The following is a 5,517-nucleotide window of genomic DNA, read 5'->3' on the forward strand; positions in this document are numbered from 1 at the left end:
ATTTGCCACTGGCCACATGATATTGATGACACGCCTAATGTTATCATAAGAGCTGCGGCCCCGAATATACCCCACCTGATCTATATGTATAAGAGATGTCATACCTTTACCAGAATTTTTGACAATATTTTTACATCTAGCTGGATCAGGGAAATTGGACAGTAACTCTTACACTCGCTTGGATCTCTGTCTTTTTTAAGAATCAGACTGATCCGGGCTTGTGTCATGGTTGGCAGAAGCTTTCCATTCTTTAATGATTCCATATAATCTTCTTACAAAAGTGGAGCCAGTTCTGTAGCATAAGATCTAAAAAATTCAGCAGCAAAGCCATCTGGCCCCAGAGCCTTGCCTGTAGGCAAGGCCTTAATTACCTCGCCAAGCTCCTCCAAGGTTATCTCAGAATCTTTAAAGAGATTTTTTTTCTCAGTCATCAGTTTAGGGAGTTCTAATGGTTCCACAATGTTTTGAATATCTTCATCAGTAGACGAAGACGTGGAACTATAGAGATCAAGAAAGAATTCTTTAAAAGTATTATTAATATCAATGACCGAGGTAAATATTTCACCACCAGCAGATTTCACTGAGGGAATGGTAGAAGACTGTCTCTGCTTTATATATCTAGCTAAAAGCTTCCCTGCTTTGTCCCCTGACTCACAGTTTGACCGTTTTGCCCTGAATAGCCAAAACTCCACCTTCCGCAACAAAATAGAATTATATCTGTATTTCAATCAGGTCAATTCTCTGAGGCCATCAGACTACATTCAGCCTCGGCACTTTTAATATTCCCTTCCAATTCCACGAGTTCTAGTGCTTTGGATTTTTTGGTGAATGAGGTATACTATATGATCCGACCCCTAAGAACCACCTTAAGTGCCTCCCAAGCCATACCCACAGAGGATACCAAGGACAAGTTGGTCTCCATATAAACATTGATTTCAGCCTTTAACATTTTTTGGAATTCAGGATTTTGCAAAAGGAATACATTAAAGTGGCAACTATATGATTTCTTTTTCTCTTTTTGTGGCAATACCTCTAAACTCACCAGGGTGTGATCTGAGACTAAGATGTTTCCAACTGAGAAATCAACAACAGATGAAATGAGGGACTTAAAATGAGGGACTAAAAAAAAAATCTATTCTAGAATAAATCTTATGGACTGATGAAAAAATGTATAGTCCCTACCAGATGTGTTCAAAAGTCTCCAAATATCTGTAAGACCAAGATTTTTACACACCCTGTGAAGCGTCAATGTTGCTCTAGGGCGCTTACACACTTTTGCTTCACTATGATCAAGGACTGAGACCATCAATAGATTAAAAGCCTCCTCTCAATATTATATCATGAGGGTTTCCAGCGGCTTGCAACATCCCTTCAAGATCTATAAAAAAGCTCTGATTATCAGCGTAAGGTGCGTAAATATTAGCCAAAATCAAACTTTGCCCCTGAATTTCTGCTAAAACAATAAAGACTCTCCTAATTTACCTTTAATCTGTTTGAGACATTTGAATTGTAGATGCTTACTTAGTGTAATGACTCCTCTGCTCTTACTTGAGCCAGCACTAAAGAAAAAAATGTCCACCCCTTATCTTACCAAATTTTTCAGCTCCCTGTGGGGAAAGATGCATTTCGTGAAGAAACACTATATCATATTTCTTACGTTTAAGAAGAGAAATAACCTTCCTTCTTTTTATGGGGTGCCCCAACCCATTCACATTCCATGTGGAGAGAGACAGTCCACTCATACTAACATTTGACATTTCATATGTGAAACATATGACATATTGACATATGTCACTGACATATGACATATTAGAAAAAATAGATTGTTATAAAATTATAAAGACCACATTCCAACATTAGTGCAACAATCAAATCCCAAACATCCCCCGTACCAAACAAACAGAAAAAAAGAAAAACATGCACATTAACCCTGCGCATGACAGCACCAATCGGCATCCATCCCTCTAAACTCAAACAGTCCATGTATGCCTACAACAGCCCCTGCGAAAACTTTGCCATTGGATTGCTCAAGTCCGGTGTTTCTATGAAAATTTTGTGAGACAGAATTACACAACAGAAGATAATCTATAAAACAAACTCCAGTCAATAGGCGGAATAAACACAAAGAATGTGTAGATTCATCCACATAACTGTCCTGAAGGTGTGTTCCTCCACAAAACAAACTCCAGCTGCTAGCGGAACCAGCACAAAAAAAAAAAAAAGGCAGTTCAGTTTCCTCAGACAGTCAAACGAATGTTCAGTGAGCCGGCCCATTCAACTGCCACATGAGTGCAACAAATGACCCAATCACTCCAATGTCCTGCAAGAAATACTCCACAAAACCAACTCTAACCAAAAGGAGGCATAAGCACAAAGAATGTGCAGATTCATCCACAACACTGTCCCGAAGGAGTGCTTCTACACAAAACAAACTACAGCCGCTAGGCAAGTGGACGTTCAGTGAGTCGGTCTACTTGGCTGCAATGTGAGTACCACAAAATAACTTACTCAGTCCATTGACTTGAAGGACATCGCTTGCTGGGGACACGTAAATACTTTATGGCCATCCTTAGCATCTATTCTCAACTTGGCCAGAAACATCAGTGCAAAAGTGACCTTCCATTGATGTAAGAGATTCTTGCATTCCTTGAATCGATCACATTTCTCTCTTGTCGAATTTGCAAAGTCTGGGAACAAGAAATTGCCGTGGTTCTTCCAAGAAAGCCTTCCTTTACTCCTTGCCTCGCATAACACGAGATCTTTATTGGATGATCTCAGAAATTTGGCCAGAATTGATCAGGGCCTGTCTCACTCTGCAGATCGCTGAGCCGGAACCCTGTGAGCTCGCTCGATTTCCAGCTTATGGCCTGTTATGTTGAGCAGACTCGGAAAGAGCCCATCCAGGAATTTCACCATATCCTGACCTTCTTCGTCCTCAGGAATTCCAACAATTCGGACATCTCAGAGCTCAAGGATTTTGAATTATTTGACATATTGTCTTCCTAGAACAGTTAAGGATCAGGGTGTATCAAATCTTACCGGTTTATGACATTAAAAGTATTAAAACTAGCAAAGTGCACAGAGCTCGCCGTTCACACGTCCGAATCTCGCATGGCGTCACGTGACCCTCACATTAACTGTTATTTTGACAAAAATGTTTTAGTTTCAGATTAAAAAATCTATAAGGTGGAATCTGTTAGACTCTATAAGACAGTTATTATACAGTTTTATTACAACTGTGGCAGTTGTAGTTAAAGTTCCTAAATGTTTTTAGGCTACTATTTTTTCATAACAAATACTTTATTTTATGTATTTTTCTGAAAGACTAGCTACATTGACCAAATCACATACATTTAGCCCCTGATGTTTTTGCCTCTGTCTCTGATTTTTATAACAGAACTATGCAAAAATCAAAAGACTGATTCTATTATCCTTGGCGGTGCAGTCATTTGTGTAGAGGGAGAAGAGTAGTGGGGAGAGCACACATCCTTGGGGGGCACCAGTGCTGTTGTACATGTGCTGGAGGTGAATTTCCCCATTCTCACAAGCTGCTGCCTGTCTGTCAGAAAGCTGGTGATCCACTGACAGATAGAGCCAGGAACAGAGAGCTGGGTTAATTTAGTCCATTAGAGAGTGGGGCTGATGGTGTTAAAAGCCAAACTGAAGTCAACAAATAGTATAATTGCATAAGTCCCTGGTCTGTCTAGATGTTGAAGTATATAATGCAGCCCCATATTGACTACATAATCCACAGACCTGTTTCCTCTATAAGCAAATTGAAGGGGACCCAGAAAGGGTTCAGTGATGTCCTTCAGGTGGGCCAACACAAGTCTTTCAAATGACTTCATGACCACAGATGTCAGAGCGATGGGTTTGTAGTCATTAAGTCCTTTGATTTTGGGTTTCTTTGGGATGGGGATTATTGTGGAGTGTTTGAAGCAGCAGGGAACTTCACACTGCTCCACTGATCAGTTGAAGATCTGTGTGAAGATAGGGGCCAGCTGGTCCACACAGGATTTTAGACAAATGGGTGAAACACCATCTGGGCCCTGTGCTTTTCTTGTCTTTTGTTTCCAGATGACCCAGCACACAACCTCATGCACAGATCTAAAGTGCATGTAGCGTAGCAGTAGAGGGGAGTAGGGTGATGGCAGGAGGTGTAAATATTTGTGTGCTATGAAGGTCAGAGAGGGTGTGGGTTGTGTGACTGGGCTTTTCAAATATATAGTAAAACACATTCAGGTCATTAGCCAGTTGTTGATTCCCTACAGTGTTGGGGGATGGTGTCTTGTAGATGGTAAAGTCTTTCAGGCCTTTCCACAGGCCTCTCCACACTGATGCAGGGTCATTAGCTGAAAACTGTTTTATTTATTTTTTCAGCTTTTCAGAATAGCCACTCTAATCTCCTTTTTCAGTCTCTATTTGGCCTGGTTGTACAAGATTTTATCTTCTCTTCTGTAAGTATCCTCTTTGGCCTGACGAAGCTGCCTGAGTTTTGCTGTAAACCATGGTTTGTCATTGTTGTCTATTAAATAATTCCTAGCAGGAATGCATATGTCCTCACAGAAACTGATATATGATGTCACAGTATCTGAGAGCTCATCCAGGTTGGTGGCTTCAAAAACACTCCAATCAGTGCAGTCAAAGCAGTTTTTGGCTCCATTCAGAGTAAATTCTAGAGACTGTTGTGTGTGAAAATCCCAGGAGTTCAGCAGTTACAGAAATACTCAAACCAGCCCATCTGGCAACAATCATCCATGTGATTATCTAATCAGCCAATCGTATGGCAGCAGTGCAGTGCATAAAATCATGCATATATGGGTCAGGAGCTTCAGTTAATTTTCACATCAACCATCAGAATGGGGAATAATGTGATCTGCGTGATTTGGACCGAGGCATGATTGTTGGTGCCAGATGGGCTGGTCTGAGTATTTCTGTAACTGCTGATCTCCTGGGATTTCCATGGACAACAATCTCTAAAATTTACTTAGAATGGTGCCAAAAATAAAAAACATCCAGTGAGGGGCAGTTCTGCGGATGGAAACGCCTTGTTGATGTGGGAGGTCAACAGAGAATGGCCAGACTGGTTTGAACTGACAAAGTCTATGGTAACTCAGATAACCACTCTGTACGCGGGTTGGCACTGTTTTGGCAGCACGAGGGTGACCTACACAATATTAGGCAGGTGGTTTTAATGTTGTGGCTGATCGGTGTATATATTAAATTGTGTTACTTTATTGCTTGCAATTTTCTACTGGGTCCAATTGAGCTACTGAGCAAAATGTCTGTATTACACTTACTCTGTATTTTCCCACCAGTTACAATTGTGACCAAGAATAAATCTCATAGTATACTTTTTTTAATTTTATTTTTTAAGATAATGAGAAAAGGTATACAATTTCTTTCATTGGGCTATCCAAGGAGTGAAATACATGTGCCCACTCAACTGAAAAAAAAGGGATTAAACGGGTTAAACCATAGTGAATTTATGAAGAGTATGAATAATAGTAGGCCTGT

General features: G+C 40.5%; 1 protein-coding gene across 1 annotated transcript in view; it reads left to right on the forward strand.

Annotated features, from left to right (window-relative positions):
* LOC127449681 (hematopoietic progenitor cell antigen CD34-like) overlaps positions 1-5,517 on the forward strand; it is a 40,354-nt gene that overhangs the window by 11,895 nt on the left and 22,942 nt on the right. The window lies entirely within an intron of this gene.

Source organism: Myxocyprinus asiaticus, chromosome 12 (assembly GCF_019703515.2).
Source record: "Myxocyprinus asiaticus isolate MX2 ecotype Aquarium Trade chromosome 12, UBuf_Myxa_2, whole genome shotgun sequence".
Taxonomy (NCBI): domain Eukaryota; kingdom Metazoa; phylum Chordata; class Actinopteri; order Cypriniformes; family Catostomidae; genus Myxocyprinus; species Myxocyprinus asiaticus.